Source organism: Hydra vulgaris, chromosome 02 (assembly GCF_038396675.1).
Source record: "Hydra vulgaris chromosome 02, alternate assembly HydraT2T_AEP".
Lineage (NCBI taxonomy): Eukaryota > Metazoa > Cnidaria > Hydrozoa > Anthoathecata > Hydridae > Hydra > Hydra vulgaris.
The window spans coordinates 34,714,146-34,728,229 of NC_088921.1; the positions used below are offsets into that span (position 1 = coordinate 34,714,146).

At 28.6% G+C, this 14,084-nt stretch overlaps 1 long non-coding RNA gene across 1 annotated transcript; it reads left to right on the forward strand.

The window, feature by feature from the left end:
- Positions 1-7,762: 7,762 nt before the first annotated feature.
- On the forward strand, positions 7,763-11,908 carry LOC136076495 (uncharacterized). Its single transcript, XR_010636311.1, has 2 exons — positions 7,763-7,853; positions 11,423-11,908. It is a non-coding gene; the product is annotated as an uncharacterized LOC136076495 (long non-coding RNA).
- Positions 11,909-14,084: the final 2,176 nt, after the last annotated feature.

Consider the following 14,084-nt stretch of genomic DNA (forward strand, 5'->3'; position numbering starts at 1 on the left):
AGACCAACTGATAAAACAACAGGTGGATCAACTGGGGGAACATTATGTGAACCAACAAGCCCAGCAACCATAACAAAAAAGCAACAAAAAAAAAGCGACCTAAAGAATAGCTGCAAATGGACAATTAAAGACAGTATTCTCTTTGAAAAAATAATATAAATACTCTGCGATTAAATACTTATAAAATGAAAAGCTAAATAAAAAAACAATTTAGATCTAAAAACAAAATTTTAATTTGATTTAGTCTTTAAAATAAGAAAATTATTATTTATTAAAAAAAAAAGACAAAACCTTTGGATTTTTTGGCTAAAAAAGCAAAGAACAATGAAACAAGTCAGTTTAGCATAAAAACGTTTTCAGAGCACGAAGAAAATGTTTCAGTAAAAGATATGATATGACTTTGCTATAATATATTTTTATTATATTGTACGCTAAATTGCGCTTAGTTGTCGAATCAAGATATAATAGCTCACCCATGGTAGCATTTATAAAAAAACAAAAATGCAATATTGTATTTATATTACTGTTATTCACAGGACCAGGAATTAGCTAATTGCTAATATTTATGCTATAATATAGCTCCTAATAGTTTTATGTGTTGCCACAATTATCGTCAACCCTCGTAATTGAAAAAATTAATAAAAATAAAGTTGGTAAAAATAAACTGCTAATCTTTAACTATTTTTGGTTGGTGTCAGTTTAGCAAAAAACACAAAGGTTTCCGCAAAAATCGTCCGCAAAAAATCGCCGACCTTTTACTTTTGAGTTGGCTGTTAGGTTGAATTTTAGCAATACCGACCTAATTTCCAAGGTTTGTATTATGCAGTAAAATATTAAGTTGGTAATATTTAAAAAGTTATAATTTACAAAAATAAAATCAATTTTTTAACTTATAAGTGTAAACCTTGTATTAACTGCAAAGCTTTAAAAATCTAAAACTTTGTTTTTTACGAATGTTTAATTAACTTTATTAAACTATTATATGACGAGTTAATTATAATTAACTCGTCACCTTATTCAACCAACTTGCCCTTAATTTGATACAGTTCTACTAAACCAGTCGATTACTTAAATACAATGTAGTGTAGATTCGTGTAATATGACCATACCAAAAGATACGGTTATACACAAGAACTTTAAATTTTCGACAAATAAGTATTAATAAAATTGTCGCACTAAAATAATATATTTTAGTTGTTTTTGCTTTTGTGGAAAAAACTGTTATCAATTTAATAACTTTCATAAATGTTAATAAAAAATGATTTAGAAAGAGAGCCACCAGTCTTAAAAATTTCCTCTGTTAATTAATTTAAATGAATGAGTTCGATAGGTTTGCAACTCTTTCGTTACATAACCTTAAAAAGTCTAACTTCAAAAAATAGATAAAAATTCCACAATTTAATCGCTCAACGTAAGTGATGTAAGTTGAGTTAAATGTAAAATAATAGAATCAAGATAAAAAGTTTATTTTTTATGATCTGTTTGGTTTATAGATAGTGCATGTTTTGGTTTATAGATGGTGTATGTTTTGCAAAAATATCAAGTTTAAAATTTTATGACGATAATTTTTTCATAAACTTTTTTTTTTTTTGAAAACATAAAATTTACAACATCTTGTGAAAACTTTTATAGAACCGCATTTCGATCTATAATATATGTATATATATATATATATATATATATATATATATATATATATATATATATATATATATATATATATATATATATATATATATATATATATATATATATATATATATATATATATATATATATATATATATATATTGTAGGTGAATGTTGTCTAATTTTGGGGTTGTAGTTGAATGTTGTCTAATTTAAAAACTTTGACTAAATCTTTTGGTATAACAAGTTCCCATGATTCCAACTTAAGGGTGCTGACACAATCTACTAATTCTGAAAATCAAACGATCTTTTGTGATAATCTCTATCAATTTTCTTCTCCATTTAACATTATAGTCATCTTGACCTTTAGGAAGACTGAATATAGCTATACCATGTGAATAACGAGAAATAGTACAACCATATATTTAACAATTTGCTCCAGGCATTGTACTTTTAGTTAAACTCTTTATAAAAAATAGTTTGTTTTGCACCTTAAAGTAGGCTGGGTACAAGAACCTAACATCAACGCAAAAACAATTGTTTCCAGGCCGTGTTTTTAGAATATTCATTCTTATGACTACGCATGACAAATAAAAAATTTAAATATCGCGCCATGCTTAGTTTAAAAGTCGCGTAACTAATTTAATTATAAATGCTACGCCATACCTAATAACTAAAAGTCGCGTGACTGTCGTGTCTTACCAATAATCTTAAAGCCGCGTGACAACTCACGCGACTTTTAGACAATAGCTTGTTAAATCCGCTTGTGTTGTTAAACTGGTTGTTAAAGCGTTGTTAAATTGGCTTTGTGACATGACAGTTTTATTTGACAGTTCGTCGCATGAGAATTGTAGGTTTCTATCTGCATTTTTTTATGTTGTGAGAACTTAACTTTCGATATTTAATTTTAAAATGTTTTAATGCTATTATTCTTTATAATTATAAATTACAAGTCGTTTATGTTATTATGGTTTCATTATTAAAAATATATTATTATTCATAATATTTTTAAAGTTGTTTGTTTTTATTATTAATTATTAATTAAAACATTAATTGTTAGATTCTTTTAACATAAAAAAATGCAGATAGAACCCTATATTTCTCATGCGACGAGTTTGTCGTGACACATTTTACAGTGTATAGACGTTAGTAAATTACTCACTATGTTGTTTAATAACATTGGTCATGTATACGTTAGTAAATAACAAGTTGGTTTATAGTTGTATTCTTCTGTTTTAAAAATACCAAAACAGATTAACAACTGCAATAAACGAATACATAAAATTAATTTATTTAGTTATTATAACTTTATTTATTGCACTTTTTCTATTATTTTGAGAAAAATTTTTTACTTTTTCCTTAATTATAAAAAAAAAATAACCAAAAAATTTAAATTGTTCAATATTGAAAAATGTTTTAAAGTATATAGTAATAGCAATACAAAAATGTTTTATAGTATATAAGTTTATAGTATATACAAACAAAAAATGTAATAATATTAGTTTTAATGAAATTCAAATTATTTAATTATAATACATAAAAATTAAAGGAGTTTGAACTTTAAAAATTTAGAGTTTTAAAACTATAAACTATAAGATCTGTAAATGGCAGTAGAGGGAAATTTAGATTTCGAACTTTTAAAAAAGTTCTTACGCATTTGTGAAATAAACGACAATGTAATAAATCAAGTAGTTGAAGTCTGTAAGTCTATAGAAGATTTACTTACAAATGTGAATGTCTGGTCCGAGTTCGTCGAAGTGGAGGAAAAAATTAGAATCGTGAAGTGTGCCAATCGTGTCCGATATGCAAAAATTGAAGCCGATGAATTTTGTATGATAAATAATATCAAAGACAGTTGTATTTCATTTGAAAACTACTTTGCTTATGCAGAAAAATATGGCGCAAAAGTTGATGAAGACATCAAAAAGTATAAAAAAGAATTATATAAATTGGCTTTGGAACTTTACTTCGAATCAAAAAAACTATCTTTAGCAGTCACTGTACCAGCTAGAGTAACTGTAGTTTTTGTAGATTTTTTAAAGGATATAGTTCCGAAAATAGTTAAGATTGCTAAATCAAATCCAGGTTTAATGAATGGCGTTGTGTCGTCATTGGATGAAATCGTAGCATATTGTAGCGAAATTACAATGTTATCGGAAATAAAAGGCAATATATTATCTGGTGCTATTATTTTTGGAATAATGACCTGTCATAGTATTGGTAACTATGTTTATGAATATTACACAGGGAAAATTAGTAGTAAGCAATGTCTGACATTGATTGGTATTGATGTTGCCGCTAATGGAGCGTCGGCATTAACAACAACAGGGTTAGGTGTTGTGGGTAGCATTATAAGCTCAATTTTCTTTCCGGGTGTTGGCTCGTTGATAGGAGGTGTTATTGGAGGTTTGATTGGCAATATTATTGGAAATAAATATGTTGAACCCTTAGTGAAACGATTGTTATCTGGAGAAATGCTATCGAACTTACAAAATATTGATCCAGTTTGTCAGGCAGAAATGGAAAAACTTTATGATAATGCACTTCAAGAATTCAACGTATCAGATAATACACCAGTGGATTTAGTAAAAAAACTTCGAAGAAATTACATCTTGTGTTTTCATCCAGATAAGCAAGATTCTTTAAATGATACACAAACTCAAAAGTTTATTCACTTGGAGGCGTGTTATAAAATAATAGAAAAGTATAGAACGGCTAAAGGCACTTGGAAATAAATTCAAAAATAATGCTTAAGTTTTTCTTATAATTATAGTGAAATATCAAATCAACATATTTAAATATTTTATTTTTTGATTTATAAAATGGTCTGCATTGCTATTTATACTCTAATTTATACTCTAAATTACTCTAAGTTATAAAATAAACTCTTGTCAAGAACCAGTGTTGGTGTAAGAGTATGAATAAATTACAGATGATTACATTGTGTTTATTTGTATGTTTATATATACTGTGTTTATTTATATTATATTATATTTATATTGTGTTCAAATATGTGTATTAAGTATTACTATACTCATAGACTATATTTATTGAGTTTTGTCATTATCCATGTAAGTTGTTACTTTTAAAATAAATTTATTAGAGGTTTAATTTTTAAGTGACTAATAAAAGTAAGACAACGGTGTCATTTTTTTAGAGTCATAAAAAAAAATTCAACCGTGCTTTTTATTTTAATTTTTTAAATCTTGAAAATTGTTTCAATATTTTAGTGTACAAACAACATAAGCAGTGGCGCAGTTGGTAAAGTGCTGGCTGAAACCAAGAAATTCGATGTTCGATGCCGGCACAAACTCAATAAGCGATATTGGTAAGCAGGCGTGAACTTCTAGGTCAAATGCTCCTCCGCGGTGCTCTGTAATAAGTCTGTTAGGTCCTATTGAACCACCTTGATAATAAAATAATTAAAAAAAAAAAAAAACAGATATAGTTATTCAGATTTTGATTTCAGACATCATTACTAAGACATGCTAAAAAGTTTCTTTCTTGTGGCAGTCAGTAAAAGAACTTCTTTCATCAAAAACATTATTGCGTATTGACACCAACTTTTTGAATGAAACAGAGCTTCCTAATACAAATAAGGGTTTTAACGCTACACTCGACAAAGCTAGAGTTTAAGTTGAACTTTTTTTTTCGCTCCTGAGGTAACAATGAGTCTCTCTTTGAAAATACTTTAATAGTGGGTTTATATCTAGCACGGGTGCTGTCATGGCCAAACCACAGAGAGTCACCTTTATTTTCAGTTATCAAGTTTTCGTTTTTCTAACAAATCAGTACTAGCACCCAAATTAGTTATAGCACTTGTAGAATTAGTAATAGCACTTGCTGGTGCCATAAAAATTTTTTTAAACCTTGGTTCCCAATTGAAAATAAGTAGAGAAGTAGAAAACTTTACATAGGAACAAGTCACTTTCAGAGTTTTAATAAGATCATTCTTCAGTTTCACAATATGTCTACAGTCAATAAATAAATGTAGACTATAAACATATTGTTTAAATTATCTTTTTTGATCTGTAATGTATTAGAGGACAGGCCTGCATTAACCTCTTTTAAGGTCCAGAGTCAATTAACCCAAAAACAATATTATGCCAATTCAAGCGCTAAAAAATTGAGACTTTTAATTAAACTAAGCCATTATCACCAGAACATTTGAATTAAACCAGAACAGGACAACTCTTGATCTTTAAAACTTTATTTTAGAATCATACGCAAATTTACATATGCATAGACAAGAATACGTGTACGTATAAATAAGAACCACAATCTTTAAACATTTGAATATTGCAACTAACTGAAGATTCAAATGATTCAGCTATTCTATAGGCTGATTCAAAAAACAATTTCTTGATTATACTCATAGCAAAATTTGCAATGATTTTGTTGTAGCCGAGAGTTTTTGCAAGATCTTGCTCAACGAAAGTAGTTAGAAGAATGGAGAGCTGGTTGAGGTCCATTGTAGATCTTAGGGCTTTCTTGAATAGACCAACCATCTTTAGCGATGAAAACAGGAATTGCGTTAAAAATGCTTAGCACAAATCCATACTGATTTAAAGATAGGCTGTAAACTTTCTGATATGTTTTATACAATAGCTTTATTAAAGAGAGAGATTATTTTTGATCAAAAATATTGGCGCGCTTTAGAGTACCTGATAACGGATCATTTCAATAAGTTTCTTTTCCTCCAGTTTGTACACGTAGATTTACGTCAAGGATTCGCATTATTCCTTCAAGCTAGATAATTTAATTTCTTTTTCGTTCAATTTACTTGTGGTTTTGTGAATAATTAAAACAAGAAAAATGTTCTTCGTCTTTTCTGTAGTTTAAAATTTGTCTCTGTCGATTAAGAGCATTTGAATCACCTTAAATTAGTTTTCTTCATTTTCGCGGAAATAATTTCTCTTTTTGCCTTCTTTTGGACAAAACCTTATTGAAAACAATAACATGCTAGACTGAAGTCAATCAAATGTATTTATTAATCAAGTTTGATCAATAAATTTGTACTCTAGTGAAATTCTCCTTAAGAGTCTTTATAAACATCTAAGGAAATGTTTTCCAATTGAAATAAAACACTGACAAAATTTATAGTTTAAAGAGCTTTTAACCAGCATGTTGTCAGAAGCCAATTTGAATGACTAAATTTATTTTTTCAGGGTTTGTATTTCATATAACTGATCAGCAGCTAGATTCAGATTACAAAGTTTCTGCAAAGATACAAAAACTTTCCTAGGTTGCTTAATCAACTGCGAAAACATCAAGATCCTTGATGTCCCTCATCATACCTGTGATAATAGCAGTGTAGCCAGTTTAAAAAAGAAAAAATTATATTTTAATATGAAAAAGTCCCTCTCTTATAAAATAGTTGTGAAAAAAGAAAGTGTATTTTAATAGAAAAAAGTACCCTTATAAAATGGCGCATTAAAGTTTATTGGAGTATAGGGGGTATTTATTAGGGTATAGATGACAAATGTCATCTGAGCCAAAGCCCCACGTTCCAAATTCGCACATGGTGTAGATGTTAGGTGCCAAAAGCCCCGCGAGACAATGCCTTAGGGCCAAAAGCCCCAAGTGCGATTAAAAGCCTGCGCGTGTGTTCATTAAAAACCCGCGCTATATTTATGGATTGGGGGTATAGGCAAAGGAAAAAAGTCTCTCTTATAAAATAGTTAGCAAAAAAGAAAGTGACTTTATATAATAAAATGTCTTTTATAAAATAGTTAGGGGGGTGAGAATAAAGGTGCGTGACAAATCCCATTAAATTTTATTGATAAGTGGTATAATTTATATATATATATATATATATATATATATATATATATATATATATATATATATATATATATATATATATATATATATATATATAAAATAAATGTGAAAAATATATATCAATTAAGTATATATACAAAAACAGAAAATAAAAGTGAAATTAAGTATGGCGCGAAGTAAAGGATCTGTTAGACATTCAAGAGCATATATAGAAAAAGAGAAAATCCTCATTCTCGACAGTATAATGCAGAAGATGTAGATTTTTGTCGAAAGAGGATTCTCTGTTCAAGTGGAAAGATCACCGCTCTTGTGTATAACAAAAACAAAATAAAAATATAAACGAAACAAACAAAGTATAACAATAACAAGTTTGGAAAAGAGTGTATATAAATGGGTATTGACAAAGAAAACTTAAAGGCAATTAAAAAATAGAGTGTAAGGTAATAGTTATACATATTTAGTTTACGAAAATAAGTTTAAATAGTTAAATAAAATAAGAAAAAATATATGATAAAAAAATAAATTAATGAAAATGGCGCGAACAAAGAAAATGTCAAAAAGCGAATCTCGCGAATTGAGGCGTTTACAAGACATATATACACGTCATGGTAGAGATATCGCAAATCAGAGGTTGAGATTAGGTAGACAGCCAGAGGTTGTCGTTAACAAGTTAGATTGCAAAATGGTTTGGTACGAAAAACGAACGACAAAACAAAAGTATAAGCGAACAAAAAATAATATAAAAGCAGGCGTGGTTGGTTATCCAGTCTATAAATGGGTATTAACAAAAGGCTAAACAAAATTTTAAATCTCTTTTAAAAGAAATTTGTTAAAATAAATTACAAGTTATTCAAAAAAACTTGAAAAAAATAAAGTTCTAATCACTTTAACCCTTTAAAGACGGCGGGGTATTTTACTACCCCAAAAGAGTTTGTTTTTAACTGCCACATCAACAAATTTTGACTATTTGAACTGCCACTTCAGAACATCTTTTATTATCATTTAAGGATGTTGTTAGTGTAAAATGTTTTTGTTTTACTAATTAATTGACAATAATATTGTTTGTTAAAAATTTAGTTACGTTAAAGACGGTTGGGGTATTTTTATACCCCATGCAAGTTTTCCCATTTTTTAGTTAGTGAATCAATAAATAGTTATATGAATCATGTTTAGTTTAATACTTGTTTGTGTTTTAGTTATTTTTTAATAGGTATGGGGTATTATTTATCTTTTTTATGAGTAAATTATACCATATATGCATTATATATATATACAATCACTGTAACAACAATAGTGTGCTTATGTTGCATATATTTTGTTTTTATGTCAAAAATATTTATATTATTGATAAAAAATAATAATGCCTAAAGAAATTGTTATATATTTTTCACATATTTTGTTTGATAAACACTGAAACTATTTTTTAGAATAAATAAAACTTATATAATGAGTCGCCCAAGGAAAAATGCTGCAGTCGAGGCTAATAATATAATTTTTAGTTTAAATGAATTATCGTCAAGTGATGACTCAGCTGACGAAAAACTTACAGATGATGAAGAAGATATTATTATTGCTGACGATGAATCAGATGCTATTATCTCTGATAAAAGTGATGAAGAAGTTGTTCAGGAAAATCACATATTAAATCAAAACATGATTTCAAAGAATGGTGAGGAAATTTGGAGTAAACTTCCATGTGTAGATGCTGCTCAGCCACGTGCACACAATATTATTCGACAACCAACTGGCCCAACAAGGTTTGCAGCTCAGGTTTGCGGCCAAAGTGTGGATACTGCCTTTAAACTCTTTATAACACCAGAAATCATTAGAATTATTGTCAACTGCACTAATGCTAAAGCTCGTAGAATAAGATTAGAAGGATGGATTGACACGGCAGTAAATGAACTTTTATTGGAGTTCTTCTTCTAGCTGGAGTGTTCCATTCTAAAAACCAAAACATAAAAGAACTTTGGAGTAGATTAGATGACATACCAATATTTTCGGCTTCAATGCAAAGAGATCGATTTGTTAACTTGCGACGATGCATTCGATTTGATGAGAGAGAAACAAGAAATCAAAGACGGTTTGAAGACAAATTTGCACCTTTAAGAAATATAATGGAAATGTTTATTACTAAATGTAAGAGCAACTACAATCCAACTGCATATCTCACTGTCGATGAGCAACTAGTTACATTTAGGGGACGTTGTCCATTTAAGATGTTTATACCTACTAAGCCAGGAAAGTATAGAATGAAGCTATGGATATTATGTGATAATGAAACCTCTTGCTGCATAAACTTGCAACCGTATATTGGTAGAGTAAATGGAGCACGTGATGTTGGACAAGGTACACGAGTAGTTCTTGAACTAACTGATCACTTAAATGGAAGTGGTAGACACATAACAGCTGATAATTTTTTTACAAACATTCATCTTGCACGTGCATTGCTAGGACGTCAAATGACATACACTGGCACCATTAAAAAAAATAAAGGAGAAATACCAAAAAAGTTATTGCCAGCCTTACATCGACCAGTTTACTCTAGCATTTTTGGTTTTCAAAATGACTCTACAATAGTTTCTTATGTACCTAAGAAAAACAAAGCAGTAATATTATTATCAACCTTCCATCACAGTAATGATATTGTTGCGGACCATAATGAAAAACCACGTATTATTCTAGATTACAACAAATATAAAGGTGGAGTTGACACATTAGACCAGGTTGTCAGGTGCTACTCGAGTCGCCGAAAGAGTAACCGATGGCCATTTACAATGTTTTTTAATATTTTGGATATTGCAGCATACAATGCTTTGATTTTATTCTTATCAAATCACCCAAATTATAAAAATGGGGCTTCTCATAGAAGAAAAGAATTTTTAAAAGAATTATTAAAAAGTCTTATTAAAAAATTTGATGCAAATGTCAATCTTCCACAAATAGTTGCAAATAATAATCTTCGCCAAGTAATTGCACAAAATAGCCTTTTAAATCAAGGTCAACTAATACAAGAGCAGCATATAAAAAGATTTTTTTTTTTAATTAATTTTTTTATTTTTTTTTAATTTTTTGGTGCCCCAAGAAGCCCTAACGGTCTTGTCACAGAGCATCGCGGAAGTGCATTTAACCAGGAAGTTCACGCCTCCTTCCTTACCGTAACGCAAAAATATGTCCAGAGCTCGTTTCGAACCTGGATCTACTGCTTATAAAGCAGGCGTTCTAACCACTGCGCCACGGCCGCACCAAAAGATGCTATATGTGTCCTCGTGTTCATGACAGAAAACCCGTCTGCAATGTGCATTATGTAGCCATTCTGTTTGCAAGGCTCATAGCAAAATTGTTTGCAATAGTTGCCTTATATAGAAGATATATTTTGTTTTTATTTGAATAAATTGTCTCAAATATCACTTTTATTTAAAAAAAATTGAGAAAATTGATATTTTTGTTAAAAGCACGCATTTTAATTTAAAAAGTTCAACATATTTTGTATAAAAACCTATATTTTTAGTTGGGGTAGTTTAATACCCCAGCCGTCCTTAACGTAACTTTTTTTTCCCGTCCTTTAAGGGTTAAAAACGAAATAATTTTAATAATATATTTGACGAAAATAATATAAAATATTTTGAAAAATAGAATATGTTATAATTGAAAAAAAAACAACATTTAAAATAAAATATTAATTCATTAAATAAAAAAAATTAAAATTAAAGATCAAATAAACAGTAAAATAATGTTCTAATAGTTTAGTTTCTACAAAAACTTTTTTTGATGTTAGCGGTAACAAAGCAATTAATCGCAAAAAATGTTTTTCCTTTAAATTGAGAAGCTTTATATACAGCAAAGTTCTCATTGTTTTCTTTAATTTTAAAAATATTAGATTTGTCGTTAACAAACTTTGTAATGCACTAATTGTTCCAACTACTAAGCCATTTGTAAAATTTATATTTGCAAAAAAATCTATATTATTTTAATTTACTAACATTAAAAAAGATATTTTTATATTTAGATGAAAAAAAGATATAAAAAAACAAAGAGAAAATCGCGAGAAATCGTAAAGAGGGGGAAAGGCCCGGCTTCGTTATTCAGACGTGTTGGCAAACTCGTTGTATAATCGATTAAAAAAAAAAGAAGAAAGAAACGCCTGTTAAAGATTTAAATGTAATGTCGACGCTTCCACAAAGAGATATTGCATATTTAACATTTGAAGAAAGACAAGCTTTTTATAATAAGCCATAAGACTGTCATATAGACTAAAATTATCATTTTCAGTTATTATAGAGGTTTGTACAGCTGTTCCTAGTGGTGGTTGTAGACTATTATCATAGAAAAGGTTTTTGTGTTCAGTAATGTCATATGGATTGTGCGTTTAAGGAGTATGTTTGTGTTGTCTGGCATTTCGTCAATATCAAAGGGTTCATTTGGTGTCGATGTAAAAATTGTTTTTTTTTTGAAAAAGTTATTATTTTCATAATTAAAGTTGAATAATTCTGTACTATGTTGTTGTTGTTCTTTAAATTTAATTAAGTTATTGTCGTCCTAAAGGTTTAAAATGTGTAATTTAATGTGTAAAATGTAATGAATATATTTTAGATAAAAAATGAATTATTTAAAATAAATAATTATCAAAAATTCAAAATTATTGAACAAGTTGACATGATTCCCATTGAAGAACAAAACGAAATTAACGAATTATAAACCATATTACGTAATTATCAATTGTATAAAAAATCATTTCTTAATATAGCGGCATTTTATAAATTGGTTTTTCTTATACATATTAAACATACTAAAAAACATATCAAACATCTTAAAAACTTCAATCTTTAACAACAAAAGATGCAAGAGCAGCCGAACAAATTGCTTCTCGAGAGTTTTGGTTTCAATTCAGTGTATTAGCCAACCACATTTAAGCGCTCCAAAGTTGACCACCCTAGCTCTTGTCAATGTACAATTAAATACGGGACTATCAAACAACGGATTAAAGAAACTGGTCAGAACTGTAAACCAAACATCAAGCAGCATAATGGTAGAGCCAAATTTTAATAAGAATTTCTAAAGAGCAGGTCGACTCTTGAGTGATTTCTTCACCGTCAGTGACTTAAAAATTAACAACGGAAAAGAAGATTTTGATAGAGTTTGGGTTGTGCTAACTGAGATGATTCATCAAGTCTTGTAAAGCATGTTATTCAATCATTGCGATTTTGTAGCAATGTGTCGCTAGCTACATATGTAGCTTTGTAGCTAGCTTTGCTGTTACCCTAGCTACATATGTAGCTAAGCTGTGTTGTTAGCTACAAATGTAGCTTTGTAGCTACAAAATATCTACAAATCTATGGTTGATAGCAACATATCAAAACTTTTTAGACAGCGATTTTATTACGGTATGACGTAAAAAAAAAACTATAAAAAAAAACATAAATTATACAGAAATATTTGTTTTAAATTTATGAATTAAAAGTTTTGGACACACAAAAAAAAAGCCTCAAAAAAAAATAGCCCCGGGGCCCGAAAAGTCTTAATCCGCCACTTTCCCACCTAGCAATGTTGTGTGGAGGAGACTAACTCTGCAAATAATACTTGTAATAATTTATAAGTATTATTGGGTTACAAGTTTCTCTTGAGAGGAAAGGGGAGAAGGTAAAGGTTCAGGTTTCTCCTTTTTTTTCTTACAAATATTTACAAACTGACTTTTTATGAGTGATACATACAGGCATTACGTATGCTAGTTATGTTAGATAAATTTTCGTTTTTGAACTTAATTACATACTAACTAAAGTGAATGGCACCATTCACTGGCGATTATTGTTTCCTCGCCATGGCGGGAAAACAATGATTGTTTTATGCTTGGTCTGGGCTATTTTCTGGCCATTCGAGCATTTTAATAAAGTAATGAGTTGTTTTGCAATCTTTGTAATTTGATCTTTTAAAATTTTTGCTTATTTCAATCAATCAATCAATATATTCTGATTTACATGATTTTACAATTCAAGGATGTTTACAAATAGTATAATTACTAATGATGCGTAAACACCTAATAATAATGAATAATAAAATAATAACAACTCCAAAAATCATAAAGTTAACAATAAAAATAACATTTATAATAACTATAATAATAAAAATGGTATTAATAACAATAAAAATAATGGTATTAATAAAAATAATGATATTAATAAAAATAATGGTATTAATAGAAATAATGGTATTATTAAAAAATAATGATATTAATAAAAATAAAGGTAACAATAATAATAACAATGATAATAATAACAATGGTATATTTAAATATATCTATACTTATCTACATACGCACATACATACATATACATTAGGGTGTCTTTTTTTTTTGAAAATCAAAATGTGGAAAAGTTCAATCGTTATCATTATGCATTAGTAGCTTATAGTAAAGATTTCAGGCTTTCAAATCAACTCTAAGGTAAAGAAGGTGGTTTTAGACAATTTCTATATAATAGATTTTTCCTGAATATTATATTTTAAAGTTCCGAATATATATAGTTTTGAATTTAAAACACTCGCAAAACACAGATTTTGATTTAAAATATTTCTAATAGAATAAGGAAGATACAGATTTTGTGTGACAATTTTATTTCAGATAATAATTCTAAATTGAGTTGAAAAGCAACAAAAACATGATGACAGTTGTGATA